Consider the following 19,598-nt stretch of genomic DNA (forward strand, 5'->3'; position numbering starts at 1 on the left):
TGGGAGATTCCCCAAACATATGGAAGAAGGTACTCTGGTCAGATGAGACTAAAAATTAGCTTTTTGGCCATCAAGGAAAACGCTATGTCTGGCGCAAACCAAACACCTCTCATCACCCCGAGAACACCATCACCACAGTGAAGCATGGTGGTGGCAGCATCATGCTGTGGGGATAATTATTTATTATCAGGGACTGGGAAACTGGTCAGAATTGAAGGAATGATGGATGGAGCTTAATACAGGGAAATTCTTGAGGGAAACATGTTTCAGTCTTCCAGAGATTTGAGACTGGGATGGAGGTTCACCTTCCAGCAGGACAATGACCCTAAGCATACTGCTAAAGCAACACTCGAGTGGTTTAAGGGGAAACATTTAAATGTCTTGGAATGGCCTAGTCAAAGCCCAGGCCTCAATCCAATTGAGAATCTGTGGTATGACTTAAAGATTGCTGTACACAAGCGGAACCCATCCAACTTGAAGGAGCTGGAGCAGTTTTGCCTTGAAGAAGGGGCAAAAATCCCAGTGGGTAGATGTGCCAAGCTGATAGAGACATACTCCAAGAGACTTGCAGCTGTAATTGCTGCAAAAGGTGGCTCTACAAAGTATTGACTTTGGGGGTGAATAGTTATGCATGCTCAAGTTTTCAGTTGTTTTGTCTTATTTCTTGTTGGTTCACAATAAAAAATATTTTGCATCTTCTAGTGGTAGGCATGTTGTGTAAATCAAATGATAAAAAAAAAAAAAATCGATTTTAATTCCAAGGTTGTAAGGCAACAAAACAGGAAAAATGCCAAGGAGGGTGAATACTTTTGCAAGCCACTGTAAATGTCCATTAGTTATAATTCACATAAGTCATTTCCTGTAGATGCAGGATTATTTTCCTGCTGTTGCAAACTGGCTCAAATTAATATCTGTACCTGTTAGTTTGTGACAGTATTCAGGGTGTGTCAATCAAGGGATCAAGGGGTCTTAAACCATAAGGAAAAAAGTGTATCAATGATACAGAATCAATAAATACAGACAAGACTAGAATTTGGCCTTGTGCTGAAATATGTTTGCCAGCTATACAGTATAGCTAGCAAACATATTTCAGCACAAGGCCAAATTCTAGTCTTGTCTGTATTTATTGATTCTGTATCATTGATACACTTTTACAGAGGTTGGATATTTAAGTGAGGTGTATAAGGATGGGGGGTTTGCCTTAATAGAACAATCTTAATCTGGAGCCTATGTTGAATGTAGGAATTTCCTTATCATCTCAGTGGTTGCAAAAAGTCTGAAATAAATCTACATTGAAAGCAAATCAGTCTCAGCAAATTTGAATAAGTGAAACTTCCTGTCCATTCACATTTGTTTTGATGAACATGGATGAATTGGAAGTGACAGATGCAGGCTTGTGTGGTGCTTTCTAGATAAGGATAGACAAGCTTTTATCGTCACCACACAACATTTGTTTGCGATGCAGAGCAGGTTAGGAGCTGCATGATTCCTGTGTCTAACACAGCAGTGTTAGCTGGCTTGCGGTAACACAGGGGAAAGCTAATGAATTTTATCTTGGAACGAATATGTTCACTGCAATGCTACGGAGGCCTGTGCTTTGGTTGATCACTAAAGCACCAGGTGCAGTGCTTGGGGCAGCTAATGTGCACACTCACATACTCACTCACATACTCACATACAGGCACCTAAAGACATATACAGGATACAAAAATGGTGTGTACAAAACATTTCAGAACCTCTTGCATAAAGATACATTCACACACACACTTCAGTTTTGTGGTAATTTCAGGCACAAGTGATGCTTATAAATCACATTTTCATAGTCTTCAATATTCTCTATGAATAATTCTGAATAAACTCCTATGATGAATCCAAAGCATTCAGGGACTGAGCGGCAGACATGAGAGGAAGTCTGTATCCATTAGTGCCTCTCAGAACCAGAACTTGCATACCTCACCATAAATTTTGATAGAGGGATACATACTGTAACATGCTTTGAAAAAGCTTAAAGGTAGAGCAGCACCACAGATATTGAGATAAGCGAGATGCAAGACTTTTCTCTCACATATTCACATACAGTATCTGCGCATGTACACGGGTTCCGTTCATGCTGTTCACAGCATGGTAGCCAGGCCACCAAAACAGTGAAGTTGAGCCTCACACTTCTACACTCTTAATGGTTGTGGAAATTGACCCACTATACCGTTTAGCCTACTTTCTGCCATGTCATTATGCCTTGACTTCTCATTCACTATTACATTCACTATTACAATATAGAGGTAAGGTACCATCTATTGAAAATACCTATGATAGCCCTGAATACCTTATGTATTTCAAATAATTACTCCATACATTTTCCCTGACTTCCAAAAGTACTAGTTAAATTTTGAATGCCCTGCAGGACAGAAAAATGTGCCAATTCACACACTTATCAAGAGAACATACCTGGTCATCCCTACTGCCTCTGATCTGGCGGACTCACTAAACACAAATGCTTTGTTTGTGAATTATGTCTGAGTGTTGGAGTGTGCCCCTGGCTGTCCGTAAAATAATAAAACAAGAAAATCGTGCCGTCTGGTTTGCTTAATATAAGGAATGTGAAATGATTTATAATTTTACTTTTTATTTTGATACTTACATTTATTTTTGATACTTAATTATATTTAAAACCAAATAATTTTAGACTTTTACTCAAGTAGTATTTTACTGGGTGACTTTCCCTTTTACTTGAGTCATTTTCTATTAAGGTATCTTTAGTTTTAATCAAGTATGATATTTGGGACTTTTTACACCACTGATTTTATCTTACATTAGTCTCTCATGACAGCCTTAATGGAGTCAAATATAGCTGATTTGGTTGTGGATGCAAAAAATATATATACTGAACAAAAATATAAACGCAACATGCAACAATTTCAAAGATTTTACTGCATTACAGTTCATATAAAGAAATCAGTCAATTGAAATATATTCATTAGGCCCTAATCTATGGATTTCACATGACTGGGAATACATATATGCATCTTTTAGTCACATATACCTTAAATAAAAGGCGCGTGGATCAGTATCTGGTGTGACCACCATTTGCCTCGTGCAGCGCGACACATCTCCTTCACATAGAGTTGACCAGGCTGTGGATTGTGGCCTGTGGAATGTTGTCCCACTCCTCTTCAATGGCTGTGCGAAGTTGCTGGGCGGGAACTGGAACATGCTGTTGTACACGTCGATCCAGAGAATTCCAAACATGCTCAATCAATGACATGTCTGGTGAGAATGCAGGCCGTAGAAGAACTTGGACATTTTCAGCTTCCAGGAATTGTGTACAGATCCTTGCAACATGGGGCCATATATTGGGCTCCCGAGTGGTGTGGTGGTCTAAGGTCCTGCATCTCAGTGCAAAAGGTGTCACTACAGCCCCTGGTTCGAATCCAGTCGGTGTCACATCCGGGCCGTGATTGGGAGTCCCGGGTTTGGCCAGGGTAGGCCGTCATTGTAAATAAGAATTTGACCTTAAATGACTTGCCTAGTTAAATAAATAAAAGTTTACATATTATGGTGGCGAACTAATGGCACGACAATGGGCCTCAGGATCTTGCCACGGTATCTCTATGCATCAGCGGAGGCTGCTGAGAGGGGGGACGGCTCATAATAATGGCTGGAACAGAGTGAATAGAATGGCATCAAACCACGTGTTTGATGTATTTGATACCATTCCACTGATTCCGCTCTAGTCATTACCACGTGCCCGTTCTCCCCAATTAATATCCAACCAGCCTCCTGTGCTGTGCATTCAAATTGCCATAGATAAAATGCAATTGTGTTCGTTGTCTGTAGTTTATGCCCATACCATAATCCCACTGTCACCAATCTGTTTACAACCTTGATATCAGCAAACCTCTCACCCACACAACGCCATACACGTGGTCTGCGGTTCTCAGGCCGGTTGAACGTACTGCCAAATTCTCTAAAACGACTTTGGTAAAGAAATGAACATTAAATTCTCTGGCATCAGCTCTGGTGGATATTCCTGCAGTCAGCATGCCAACTGCACGCTCCCTCAAAACTTGAGACATCTGTGGCATTGTGTTGTGTGACAAAACTGCACATTTTAGAGTGGCCTTCTATTGTTCCCAGTACAAGGTGCACCTGTGTGATGATAATGTTGTTTAATCAGCTTCTTGATATGCCACATCTGTCAGGTGGATGGATTATCTTGGCAATGGAGAAATGCTCACTAACAGGGATGAAAACAAATTTGTGCACAGATTTTGAGAGAAATAAGCTTTTTGTGCGTATGGAACATTTCTGGGATATTTTATTTCAGCTCATGAAACATGGGACCAACACTTCACGTTTATATTTTTGTTCAGTGTAGATAAAAATGTTTTTACTGTTACATACACTGGATAGGTGCAGTGGAATGTGTTGTTTTACAGGGTCAGGCAGAGTAGCACAGCGCCTCTGGAGCAAATTAGGGTTAAGTGCCTTGTTCAAGGGCACATAGACAGATTTGTCAGCTTCTCGACTCGGGTATTCAAACCAGCGACCTTTCTGTTCCTGACCCAATGCTCTAACTACTTGACTACCTGCCACCCGATTAATCTAACAGTAAAATGATTGTGTTGAGACTGAAAGCACTCCCTTATATAGTAAGGAAGCTAATTCAACAGATGTGAGAGGTCAGGGGTGAACACAGTGCTAACAGCTGCAGGGCCCAGGGAGCAGGTTTGAGGTGGATGGCAGGCATGGATACATGGGAATCACACGGGAGCAGAGCTGAGAAAGTCAGGTGTGAGACCTTGATAAGAGCCAGAATTACATTTTAATTAAAAGTAACACTAATGGAGGCAGATAACACAAAAAGGTCGAAAAGTCTAAAATACATGTTCACTTAAAAGTTCAGATTTTATGGCATTTTTAAAGCATCACCGGCATTATATATTAAATAACATGAGTCTTTGGTGAATCTAAACAAAGTCAGCAAGGTGTCCTCTTTGTTGATGTGAGCCTTGAGGTGACCTACCCTCCTCTGAAACCACGATCCAGGCAGCTTGAAATCAAATGTTGACAGAGAATTGCAGACCCTATCAGAATGCTGAAGTGAGGGTCATGGTGACCAGACCACTGTGGTTTACTGCCTGCCGTCATGGGGCTTTGAAGAGTGCATGACCTTCATGTAAATTAGCCCACATCTCATTAGCTCTCCACAGGCGTATGGAGGGAGGAAGAGCAGGTGTAGGTGGACATATTAGGACATACAGTACCAGTCAAAAGTTTGGACACAACTACTCATTTAATGATTTTTCTTTGTTTTTTACTATTTTCTACATTGTAGAATAATAGTGAAGACATCACAACTATGAAATAACACATATGGAATCAAAATATAATTTATCTTTTAGATTCTTCAAAGTAGCCACCCTTTGCTTTGATGACAGCTTTGCACACTCTTGGCATTCTCTCAACCAGCGTCACCTGGAACACTTTTCTATCAGTCTTGAAGGAGTTCCCACATTTGCTGAGTACTTGTTGACTGCTTTTCCTTCACTCTGCGGTCCAACTCATCCCAAACCATCTCAATTGGGTTGAGGTCGGGTGATTGTGGAGACCAGGTCAACTGATGCAGCACTCCATCACTCTCCTTCTTGGTCAAATAGCGCTTACACAGCCTGTAGGTGGGTTGGGTCGTTGTCCTGTTGAAAAACAAATGATAGTCCCACAAAGCGCAAACCAGATGGGATGGCGTATTGCTGCAGAATGCTGTGGTAGCCATGCTGGTTAAGTGTGCCTTGAATTCTAAATAAATCAAATCAAATCAAATTTTATTGGTCACATACACATGGTTAGCAGATGTTATTGCGAGTGTAGTGAAATGCTTATGCTTCTAGATCTGACAGTGCAGCAGTATCTAACAGGTAATATCTAACAATTCCACAACAAAACCTAATATCTAACAAATTCCACAACAAAACCTAATACACACAATCTAGTAAAGGAATAAGAATATATAAATATAAAATATATGGATGTGCAGTGCCTGAGCAGCTAAGATGCAATAGATAGTATAGAATAGATAGTGTAGGATACAGTATATACATATGAGATAAGTAACGTGAGATATGTAAACATTCTTAAACTGGCATTATTAAAGTGACTAGTGTTCTATTTATTAAAGTGTCCAATGATATCAAGTCTGTAGGTAGGCAGCCGCCTCTCTGTGCTAGTGATGGCTGTTTAACTATCTGATGGCCTTGACATAGAAACTGTTTTTCAATCTCTCTGTCCCAGCTTTGACGCACATGTACTGACCTCGCCTTCTGGATGGAAGCAGGGTGAACAGGCAGTGGCTGGGGTGGTTATTGTCCTTGATGGTCTTTTTTGCCTTCCTGTGACATTGGGTGTTGTAGGTGTCCTGGAGGGCAGGTAGTTTGCCCCTGGTGATGTGTTGTGCAGACTGCACCACCCTCTGGAGAGCCTTGCAGTTTTGGGCGGTGCAGTTGCCGTACCAGGTGGTGATACAGCCTGACAGGATGCTCTCGATTGTGCACCTATAAAAGTTAGTAAGGGTTTTCGGTGACAAGCCACATTTTTCCAGCCTCCTTAGGTTGAAGAGGTGCTCTCGCGCCTTCTTTACCACACTGTCTGTGTGGGTGGACCATTTCAGTTTGTCGGTGATATGTACACCGAGGAACTTAAAAATTTCCACCTTCTCCACTGTTGTCCCGTCGATGTGGATAGGAGGGTGCTCCCTTTGCTGTTTCCTGAAGTCCACCATCATCTCTTTTGTTTTGCTGACATTGAGTGAGAGGTTATTTTCCTGACACCACACTCCGAGGGCCCTCACCTCCTCCCTGTAGGCTGTCTCATCGTTGTTGGTAATCAAGCCTACCTCTGTTGTGTCGTCTGCAAACTTGATAATTAAGTTGGAGGCGTGCATGGCCATGCAGTCGTGGGTGAACAGGGAGTACAGGAGGGGGCTGAGAACGCACCCTTGTGGGGTCCCAGTGTTGAGGAGCAGCGGAGTGGAGATGTTGTTTCCTACCCTCACCACCTGGGGGCGGCCCGTCAGGAAGTCCAGGACCCACTTGCACAGGGCGGGGTCAAGACCCAGGGACTCAAGCTTAATGATGAGTTTGGAGGGTACTATGGTGTTGAATGCTGAGCTGTAGTCAATGAACAGCATTCTTACATAGGTATTCCTCTTGTCCAGATGGGATAGGGCAGTGTGCAGTGTGATGGCGATTGCATCGTGTGGGGACCTATTGGGGGGGTAAGCAACTTGAAATGGGTCTAGGGTGACAGGTAGGTTGGAGGTGATATGATCCTTGACTAGTCTCTCAAAGCACTTCATGATGACATAAGTGAGTGCTACGGGGCGATAGTCGTTTAGTTCAGTTACCATGGCTTTCTTGGGAACAGGAACAATGGTGGCAATCTTGAAGCACATGGGGACAGCAGACTGGGATAGGGATTGATTGAATATGTCCGTAAACACAGCCGCCAGCTGGTCTGCGCATGCTCTGAGGACGCGGCTAAGGATGCCGTCTGGGCTGGCAGCCTTGCAAGGGTTAACACGTTTAAATGTTTTACTCACGTCGGCCACAGAGAAGGAGAGCCCACAGTCTTCGGTAGCGGGCCGTGTCGGTGGCCCAATATTGTCCTCAAAGCGTGCAAAGAAGTTGTTTAATTTGTCTGAAAGCAAGATGTCGATGTCCACGACGGGCCTGGTTTTCTTTTTGTAATCCGTGATTGTCTGTAGACTCTGCCACATACATCTCGTGTTTGAGCCGTTGAATTGTGACTCCACTTTGTCTCTATACTGACACTTTGCTTGTTTGATTGCTTTACGGAGGGAATAACTACACTGTTTGTATTTGGCCATATTCCCAGTTGCCTTGCCATGATTAAATGCGGTGGTACGTGCTTTCAGTTTTGCGCGAATGCTGTAATCAATCCACGGTTTCTGGTTAGGGAACGTTTTAATAGTCACAGTAGGTACAACATCTCCTATACACTTCCTTAAAAACTCGCTCACAGAGTCAGCGTATACGTCAATGTTGTTCTCTGAGGCTACCCGGAACATATCCCAGTCCATGTGATCGAAGTCATCTTGAAGAGTGGAATCCGATTGGTCAGACCAGCGTTGGATAGACCTAAGCACGACGCTTCCTGTTTTAGTTTCTACCTATAGTAGGGGAGCAACAAGATGGAGTCATGGTCAGATTTGCCAAAAGGAGGGCGGGGTAGGGCCTTGTATGCATCGCGGGAGTTTGAGTAGCAATGGTCGAGCGTTTTGCTCGCTCGTGTACTGCAATCGATATGCTGATAGAAATTAGGTAGCCTTGTTCTCAAATTAGCTTTGTTAAATCCCCAGCTACAATAAATGCAGCCTCAGGATATATGGTTTCCAGTTTGCATAAAGTCCAGTGAAGTTCCTTGATGGCCATCTTGGTATCCGATTGCGGGAGGATATACACGGCTGTGACGATAACCAAGGAGAGTTCTCTTGGGAGATAATATGGTCAGCATTTGATTGTGAGGAATTCTAGGTCAGGTGAACAAAAGGACTTGAGTTTCTGTATGTTGTTACAATTACACAATGAGTCATTAATCATGAAACATACACCCCCACCCTTCTTCTTACCGGAGGGATGTTTATTCCTGTCGGCGCGATGCACTGAAAATTCCATTGGCTGTACTGACACTGACAGCATGTCCCAAGCTAGACATGTTTCCGTGAAACAGAGTATGTTATAATCCCGGATATCTCTTTGGAAAGCAACTCTTGCCCTGATTTCGTCGGCTTTGTTAGCTAGGGACTAGACATTAGCGAGTAATATACTCGGGAGCTGTGGGTGGTGTGCACGCATCCGAAGCCTCACTAGAAGACCACTCCGGCACCCTCTCCTCCGGCGGCGTTGTTTTGGGTCGGACTCTAGCATCAGTTCAAATGCCCTGGGAGGTGCAGACAAAGGATCAGCTTTGGGAAAGTTGTATTCCTGGTCGTAATGCTGGTTGTGCTGGTAAGTTGACGTCTCTCTGATATCCAATAGTTCTTCCCGGCTGTATGTAATAACACTTAAGGTTTTCTGGGCTAACAATGTAAGAACTAAGACATAAAAAAACAAAATACTGCACAGTTTCCTAAGGACTAGAAGCGAAGCTTCCATCTCTATCAGTGCCATCTTCCTTCTGACAGTGTCACCAGTAAAGCACCACCACACCATCACACCTAGTCCTCCATGCTTCACAGTGGGAACAACACATGCAGAGATCATTCGTTCACCTACTCTGCGTCTTTTCTTCTTATTGGTGTCCTTTAGTAGTGGTTTCTTTGCAGAAATTCGACCATGAAGGCCTGATTCACGCAGTCTCCTCTGAACAGTTTATGTAGAGATGTGTCTGTTACTTGAAGTCTGTGAAGCATCTATTTGGGCTGCAATTTCTCAGGCTGGTAACTCTAACTCTGGGTCTTCCTTTCCTGTGGCAGTCCTCATGAGAGCCAGTTACATCATAGCGCTTGATGCACTTGAAGAAACTTTCAAAGTTCATGAAATTTTCCACATTGACTGACCTTCATGTTAATGATGGACTGCTGTATCTCTTTGCTTATTTGAGCTGCTCTTGCCATAATATGGACTTGGCCATTTACCAAATAGGGATATCTTCTGTATACCACCCTTACCATGTCACAACACAACTTATTGGCTCAAACGCATTAACTTTTAACAAGGCACACCTGTTAATTGAAATGCATTCCAGGTGACTACCTGTTGAAGCTGGTTGAGAGAATGCCAAGAGTGTGCAAAGCTGTCGTCAAGGCAAAGGGTGGCTACTTTGAAGAATCTCAAGAACACTTTTTTGGTTATTGTACAATGTAGAAAAGAGTAAAAATAAAGAAAAACCCTTAGTAGGTGTGTCGAAACTTTTGACTGGTACTGTACATGCTATAATAATAATACATGCAATTTAGCGGACACTTTTATCCAAAGCGACTTACAGTCATGCGTGCATACATTTTACGTATGGGTGGTCCCGGGAATCAAACCCATTACCCTGGCGTTAAAAGCACCATGCTCTACCAACTGAGTTACAAAGAACCACTACATCAGATGAAACCTACATGCTATGAGTCTGATGTACCATGTATGTCCTAATATGTATACCATACAAGTGCACATGCTATGAACAGGGAGGGACTCCAGAGAGGGTCCACGGTGAGATGAGATCCCCTTCTATGACTACATGAGCCATCTAAAACAGACAGACAGGGAGAGAAGGAGCGCAGGTGTGATCTTGGCCATCTACTCTTCTGTGTACTTTTTCCTCTTCTTTCCCACAAGCCTGCGTTCACATCAATAAAACACAAGCACATAGCAAATATATTAATTATCTTAAAATCAAATGTAATTGTATTTGTTACATGTACCGAATATAATAGGTGTAGACTTTACCGTTAAATGCGTACTGACGAGCCATTTCCCAGCAATGCAGAGTTAAAAAGTAATACAAATTAGCACAAAATGTAAAAGGAAATAGTAACACAATAAAATAACAATAATGAGACTATATACAAGGAGTACCGGTACCGTGTCAATGTGCTGGGTGTACGAGATAGTTGAGGTAATATATACATGTATGTAGTGGTAAAAGTGACTACGCAGCGTATGTGAAGAGAGTGAAGGAGTGTGAAACTCTGTGTGTGTGTGTGTGTGTGTGTGTGTGTGTGTGTGTGTGTGTGTGTGTGTGTGTGTGTGTGGGTGTGTGTGTCTGTGTGTGTGTGTGTGTGTGTGTGTGTGTGTGTGTGTGTGTGTGTGTGTGTGTGTGTGTGTGTGTGTGTGTGTGTGTGTGCGTCTGTGCGTGCGTGCGTGCGTGCGTGCGTGCGTGCGTGCGTGCGTGCGTGCGTGCGTGTGTGTGCAGGTAGAGTCCAGTTAAGAGAGAGAGTCAGTGCAAATAAATAGATGCAATAAGAAATAAGAAATAAATGCAATAATCAGGGTGGCCATTTAATTAACTGTTCTTCGGGGCAAGTCATTTAGACAAGTTACCTTGGCGTTCTTGGGCACAGGGACGGTGGTCTGCTTGAAAATGTACTGCTGGTATTACAGACTGGGTCAGGGAGAGGTTGAACATGTCAGTAAAGACACTTGCCAGCTGGTCAGCGCATGCTCTGAGTACGTGTCCTGGTAATCCCTCTATTACATGGGTTGTTGCTGTTCGGACTACAGCGTCTCTGACTCTTCATTCAGGTATGACTATGTTATGTCCTCTATGGGTCGGATATTGGAATATTAAATTGGATCTGTATTATAAATGCTGCCTGCATTTTCAGCCTTAGACATTTTAAAATACCTGAATTTGTTTACCAACTGAAATGACTGAGCAATTGCCTTGCAATACTGATGAAGTAAGGAGATTGGAAATTGGAAGGTTAATGAGATTTTCACAAAGTGTCCATCTAGTGGTTTGAGCCAAGATTAAATTGACACACTATGATTAAAATGAATTGACCTGTGAAATGACTGTGTCCCTCAACAGTCAGGGATTGATGAATATGGGGGGGGGGGGAATAGAGATGGTGCGAGGATAAAGCAGGGACATGGCAGTTGGCTGAAAAGCTTTGAACTCCTCAACAATCACCTAATGGGAGTGAGAAAGCAAGTGCACCAAGGGCACAGGAGGGACATAGATGCTCCCATGCATCATGGAACAACCCAAGATATTACAGTTACCAACTGTAAATAGGTATTGAGGTCCCTGACATGGCATGGCTAGGATGACCCTAGTGGTTGAAGCTAGCAAAAAGTAAAGAATCCTAAAATCGGACCTCTTCAAAGGAACTCGACACATCAAGTACAAGTATCCAGGCTGCATCACATCCGGCCGTGATTGGGAGTCCAATAGAGCGGCACACAATTGGCCCAGCGTCATCTGGGTTTGACCGGGGTAGGCCGTCAATGTAAATAAGAATTTGTTCTTCACTGACTTGTCTAGTTAAATAAAGGTTCATTCTTTTTTTTTTAAGTTCCACAATGGGACAAGGGACTGCAGAGGACATAGGAATAAATCCAACAATTTCTCAAAAAAGTCCTGAAAAAAGTCCCACTGTAAAACAGTCAGAAAATGGTTGTGATAGACAAACAACACAGGCAGAACGGTCAGAGCTGGGGACAGACTAGCATTGTCATAAAGGACAACAACAAAATAATACTTTTTAAACATAACAAGGAACGTGACAGCAGGAACTATAGGCCAGTAAGTGGGACATTATTGTCACCAGGCTATAGTAACTATGGCTGAATGGATTGCATTACAGCTGGAGTTTTATGCTTGAAATGGCTTTACTGCATGTCGAGGAATGTCATGGTGGATGGTACGACTGACAAGAGGTCAATGTTTGTTTGATCTTCTCTCTCTCTCTCTCTCTCTCTCTCATATTAATGTATTCAACCAGATGTGCCAAAACAACATTTACCCTGTGGACAACAAGTTGTAGCGACAAGCTACAGGATATTATTCACATCCAGACAATTATTATTTGTACGGTGCAACCTTTGCCACTACGACTTTTTTCCCCAGTTGGTGGTGACATTGCATAAAGTGAAACGTAGCATGAAAATATAATTAATATGCAAATCAGTCATGAAAATGACTGCTGTAGACATGCAGTATTGTCTCTGTCACATACCATCCTTTGGTTTGGTTGAAATTCAAATCCCCAGTTGGGATACTTGTGTGACTGTGCACCTCAGACAAATCTTCAAAGGGAATACTATTCATATCAACAGGCAAAAAAAAAAAACTACAGTTACATTTTTTATAAATTAGTGAAAACGATGAAAATGAAAATCATACATAATATTCCACCAGGCACAAAAAAGTTGAGCCAACATTGTTCCAATGTTATTCCTCCATTTCTGAATGCATCACATTGGGTCAAGGTTTTCATTTAATTAAAAAAGTTATCAAGTGTTCTACAGTGTTCTAACATCAATTTCACTATAGGTTTAATGCATGAAACGCCAAAATGATTTTACATAAAATGGAAATCAGAGCAAGGGAAGATGATGATCAGTTGTTGGCCATGTACTGTGTACTGTATTCACACATAACAGGAACCTTGCTGTGGTCACTGGTCTCTTCAGTTCAGTGGGGCTCTAGCTCCATGCAGCACTCCAATTCAACAAGGCAAAAGGCTGGGTTGTTGTTTTTGCTATAGTAACATCTGCACAGACCAAAAGTCAGACAGAAACCATTTTCCATCCAGTTTTTATGTGAGTAAAGTCAAAATCATGACAGCTGAAATGAATGTTTCGGTGCAATTTTAAATTCTGACATAATTTGTTTGTTCGACATGGTGGGATCTTTTTCTGTCTGTAAAATTAATTATAAGAGAAATATTGGTGGAAATGCCTTTATGCGCATATATTGATATAATAACCACTAAGTAAACTTGGATTCACGGATGATATGGTGTGTGGTCCTCCCACTACAACTCGGGAAAGCATGCAGTTTATTAAGCTACAGATGAAATAAGTTATGATGAACTTCACAGGGTGGTGAAAGTGTACGGTGATGAGCTTGATACTCCTTTCCAATAATTATCGAGGGTCTCATTCTGGTGACATCATGATCGATGATTGACTGCTGTTTGACAAGTACAAATATTCTCCCTCTTATCCATAATAATCTCATCATGTAGGCTAGCCTACATCTGCTAGCTGTTGGGTAGAGCGCATCCCACTGGGCACAGAATTCAGTTCAACATCTAGTTTTGATTTACATTCGGTTGAGTTGTCAACTAACGAGAATTAAATATGAAATCAATCAAAAATGTCACCCTGTCATTGGATTTACATTAAAAGTTGGGTGAAAAAAAGGCTAAATTCCCTTACGCTGATGACTTTTTGCAAATCTAATCAGTTTTCTATGTCGTTCCAACATCATCACATTACATCTTTAGTTGAAATGACATAGAATCAACTTTGATTCAACCAGTTTTTGCCCAGTGGCATGTGCCAAGACCAGAGTAGGCACATTTGCTATTTAAAGCAACAGTTTTTGTGTCAAACTATTGGTAGAGTTGAAAATGCGTTGGAAACACATTGAACTTTAGCTTTGTATTCGGTACATGAAAACATGAACGAAAAAGTACATGTGTGCACTACATCATAACACACTGTGTTTTATCCGCAACATGTCAGTTTGGTGGAAACACACCACTGATGGGAAAATGTGCATAATTTCTTGATGCAGATTTTTTAATGTTCGCATAATAAATTGTTGCCAATTGGAAACCTAGCTACTGATACAGAGATACTTTTTGCATGTTAGCTTTCTTCTTCTGACTCTAAAGTGACAAAATTGCCCACAATTTAATGCAAATACAATGGAAAATCACATCAAACACTTATCATCAAAACAGTATCATGCTTTTAAAACATTTTTTACCTTATTGTGATTGATCAATTTGAAGAAAGGTTGAAACTGAGTGGAAAACATGGTCGTTGTGGATGTTTTGTCAAAGCCAAACAATGAGTGTGGGTAATGACACTGGGCCCTGTGTTATAAGGTGATGATTCATTCAAAGCATTTAAGACGTTGCATGTAGAACACACAAACGCATATTACAGCTTATACAGACGCATAGGCCTCTATATGAGCCCAAGCCCGAAAACAACTGAATTAAAATAATGATTGTGCAGTTATACAATACATAGCCTAATAGCCTGCTGCATATTACACAAATCATTTATCATTGAAGGATTCAGGGAATGTCTTACTGACACCATCATATATGGAGTGAAGAAATGATTTTCTACTTCAGTGCTTTTCAATTCGAGAAATGTGCGCTGCTTTATATCAGATAAATCATTCAGTATTGGTTGAAGTCTGGAGAGCTATATCATATCAAATCAAGTCAAATTGTATTAGTCACATGCCACGAATACAACAGCCCCTAACCAACAATGCAGTTAAAAAAAATATGGATAAGAATAAGAAATAAAAGTAACAAGTGATTAAAGAGCAGCAGTAAAATAACAATAGTGAGACTATATATAGGGGGGTACCGGTACAGAGTCATGTACATGTAGGTAGAGTTATATTCCTACCTATGTCAGTAGGATTTAAACAGGGATTAAATGTGCTCATTTAGCTTGGTCTTACTTTATAGGCCTGTCTATTGTTTTTATGATGTTGCTATAAACCTTGGTTAAAAATGTCATTCAATATCATTTTCAGTTTGTATAGTTTTGCAACACTACACTGTACTTAATTCAGGCAGAATACCGTTTTAAATGTATACTGAACAACAATAGAAATGCAACCATTTCAAAGAGCTTAATGAGTTACAGTTCATATGGGGAAATCAGCTAAACAAAATAAATTCATTAGGCCCTAATCAATGGATTTCACAAGACTGGGAATACAGATATGCTGGTCACAGATACCTTTAAAAAAGGGCCTATCTCTTCAAGATATTTCTGTGCATTCAAATTTCCATTGATTAAAATGAAAATGTGTTCGTTGTCCGTAGCTTATTCCTGCCCATACCCTAACCTCACTGCCACCATGAGGCACTCTGTTCACAACGTTGACATCAGCAAACAGCTTGCCGACACAACGCCAAGCACGTGGTCTGCGGTTGGGAAGCCGGTTGGATGTACTGCAAAATTCTCTTAAAACAATGTTAGAAATGGCTTATGGTAGAGAAATTCTCTGGTAACCGCTCTGGTGGACATTCCTACAGTCAGTATGCCAATTGCACACCCCCTCAAAACTTGAGTCCTCTGTGGCATTGTGTTGTGTGACAAAACAGCACATTTTAGACAGGCTTTTTATTGTCCCCAGCACAAGGTGCACCTGTGTAATGATCATGCTGTTTAATCATCTTCTTGATATGCCACACCTGTCAGATGGATTATCTTATTAACAGGCATGTGAACAAATTTGTGCACAACATTTGAGAGAAATAAGCTTTTTGTGCGTATGGAACATTTCTGGGATCTTTTATTTCAGCTCATAAAACATGGGACCACCACTATACATGTTGCGTTTATATTTTTGTTCAGTGTGGTATCAACAAACCAAAAAGTATTAACTGTACATCAGTAGATCGTAATCCCTTCCCAAGGAAGTACATTACATGACCAAAAGTATGTGGGCACCTGCTCGTCGAACATCTCATTCCAAAATCACAGGCATTAATATGGAGTTGGTCCCCCCTTTGCTGCTATAATAGCCTCCACTCTTCTGGGAAGGCTTTCCACTAGATATTGGAACATTGCTGCGGTACCTTGCTTCCATTCAGCCACAAGAGCATTAGTGAGGTCGAGCATTGATGTTGGGCGATGAAGCCTGGCTCGCAGTCGGCATTCCAATTCATCCCAGAGGTGTTCGATGGGGTTGAGGTCAGGGCTCTGCGCAGGCCAGTCAAGTTCTTCCACATCGATCTCAACAAACCATTTCTGTATGGACCTCGCTTTGTGCATAGAGGCATTGTCACTTTGTTGCCACAAAGTTGGAAGCACAGAATTGTCTAGAATGTCTTGTATACTGTAGTGTTAATATTTCCCTTCGGTGGAACTAAGGGGCCTAGTCCGAACCATGAAAAACAGCCTCAGACCATTATTATTCCTCCACCAAACTTTACAGTTGCCACTATGCATTGGGGCAGGTAGCGTTCTCCTGGCATCCGCCAAACCCAGATTAGTCCGTCGGACTGCCAGTTGGCAAATTATGATTCATCACTCTAGAGAACGCGTTTCCATTGCTCCAGTCCAATTGCTCCAGTCCAATGGCGGCGAGCTTTACACCACTCCAGCCAACGCTTGGCATTGCGCATGGTGATCTTAGGCTTGCATGCAGCTGCTCAGTCATGGAAACCCATTTATGAACACTTCTTGTGCTGACGTTGCTTCCAGAGTAGTGATGGGTTGTTCGCGAACGAGTCGGCTCTAAGTGCCGGCTCTTGTAGGTGAACGTTGGGAGCCGGCTCGCATATCAGAAGAGCCGAATCTATTTAGAAAAATATTTTAAGATTATGATATCAATAATCAAAAGATTTAAATGAATAGAATTAACTAATTCAAAGAACGAAAAAATAAATAAAATAATGTAGGCCTAAATGCTCAAGCGCGCACACATTCGTTCTGACTGTCAGCTCAGACTAACAGCCTCACCTGTTGTTCATGTCAATCAGACATGCAGTGTCAACCAACGAACCAAAGATGCGTGAGGGAGGGCCGAGCCAACTCACTCACAGTCACACACTTAGCAGCTGAGGAGAGAGAGGAAGGACAGCTGTGAAAACAACAGCTGGAAATTGTAATAAAGTAGACAATGTTAGACCACAGTGTAGAATTTGCCAAAACAAAATCTCATATAAAGCCGGTTCTACGCACAACCTACACCGGCATATGCGAACTGTGCACCCAACTGTGAAGCTAGCTGTAGCGGAGCTTCGAGAAACTAGCGGGCCTGCTAGTGATAGTGGTTGATAATTGTTACATTTATTTGCACTTTGTTAATATACATTAAAAAAATGTATATTTTAAATGCGCATGTGTAATCGCATCCTTCTTTTTTACATTCATTTCAATTTGTCGGATGTTACAGTTCTGCAAATTGTCATTTATTTTTCTTTGATATGGTGCAATATTCTATTATGCTGTTCAGATTGTATTAGTTTTGAATGGTTCATTTTATATGCACTTTGTTTTTATACACTAAAAAGTTAGACTTTAAATGCAAATGTTTAATAGCATTCTTTTTCATAACAAACCAATGCATTTTTAAATACATTGTGATGAAGGTAGAGTATGATTTCATTTAATAATTTAATTAGAATTGTTTTAACACCAATCATAGTCAAACTATCGCAAACTGTTTGACTTGAAAAAATACAAAACATATATGTTTTTAAAGAGCTGTTTGGGAGCCAAAAGAGCCAGTTCTTTTTGGTGAGCTGAGCCGAACGAGCCGGCTCACTGAAAAGAGCCGGAATGCCTATCACTATAGGCAGTTTGGAATTTGATAGTGAGTGTTGCAACCGAGGACAGATGATTTTTACGCTCTGCGCGCTTCAGCACTTGGTGGTTCCGTTCTGTGACCTTCTGTGGCCTACCACTTCTCGGCTGAGCCGTTGTTGCTCCTAAACAGTTCCACTTCACGATAACAACACTTACAGTTGACAGGGGCAACTCTAGCAGGGCAGAAATTTGACGAACTGACTTGTTGGAAAGGTAGCGTCCTATGACGGTGGCACATTGAAAGTCACTGAGCTCTTCAGTAAGGCCATTCTACTGCCAATGTTTATCTATGGATATTGCATGGCTGTGTGCTCGATTTTATACACCTGTCAGCAACGGGTGTGGCTGAAATAGCCGAATCCACTAATTTGAAGGGGTGTCCACATACTTTTGTATATATAGCGTATCTCTTTCTTCCAGGTGACATTTTAAATTAAGTCACTTGTACATGGAAGATGAGGTTGCTATGGTCACTAAATTGAATTACACTTTAAGCACCCATTTGCTTTGTCCTTTCACTTTCTCCTTGCTGGTATTGTCATCGGCACAATACAAATTCCACCTCAAAACACCAGCAGTGAAGAAATCATATTGCCCTCTGCAGGAAAGCCTTATTGGATGAGCATACAGTATGAACAGAGATACCAAGGTACGGTAGTCATGCAATAGTGGACGACTGGAAGCATTCAGGAGTAGTTCAGCAGACATTTTTTTGAGAAGATGATTCGCAACACAACATGACACGTTTATCCCCGGTGGCATTGGCATGAGTGATGCACCTGGATATGTGAAATTGTTAGTGTCCTGTCCTCACAACGCCAAAATGATAATAGAGGAACCTTGTGTCAGACAAAACCCTTCAAAGAACACCAGCACTCACTGTAAGATTCGTAGTCAGTGCGATTCACAGAAAATTATAAACAACAACAATAATGGCAGGGCATGAGCTGAAAATGGGTTTAGTGGATTGGACCAGCAGCATGAAGTCCCATATAAAACGTACCCCCCTCTGCAGAGCTATCTGCTGGGTAGCCTAACCCCTCTGAGTGTGTACATAGTGGCAGCTTTGCAGGAGGAGAGGGGAATGATGGGAACACAGGGCCCAGTGTAATTACCCACACTCTACTATTGGACATGTGTTACACTGATAAGCCCTCTGTTCATTTATCTCTCTTAAAAATCAGTTGGCCTTCAGAAAGTTGGCTTGAGGGCTTGGCATGGACAAGATGCCTGGATTGGCATCACACTTAGCACAAACTGGTCTTTCATTCCATGGATCCCCTCTTATTCTTTCTTCCTCTCTTTCTGTTTCCATTCAGCGTTTCCATAGTTAAGTAATATGACTGCTGATTTCAAGGTCATCTGCAGCAACCGCTAGAGTTATCCTATTGCCTAGGGAAATACTGTATATTTCTAGCTCACTGCAGCTAGGCCAACATACAAGTATATGTGTTGTCATTATGTATTCAGATCATGTCATTTGTCTGACAGAAAAACACGAGTTGGAGGAACAGAGAGAGTCAAGCTAAATGAAAGAGCTTCGTTGTGGATGTTTCTAGGCCTTCT

This window comes from Salvelinus namaycush, chromosome 16 (assembly GCF_016432855.1).
Source record: "Salvelinus namaycush isolate Seneca chromosome 16, SaNama_1.0, whole genome shotgun sequence".
NCBI classification, from domain to species: domain Eukaryota; kingdom Metazoa; phylum Chordata; class Actinopteri; order Salmoniformes; family Salmonidae; genus Salvelinus; species Salvelinus namaycush.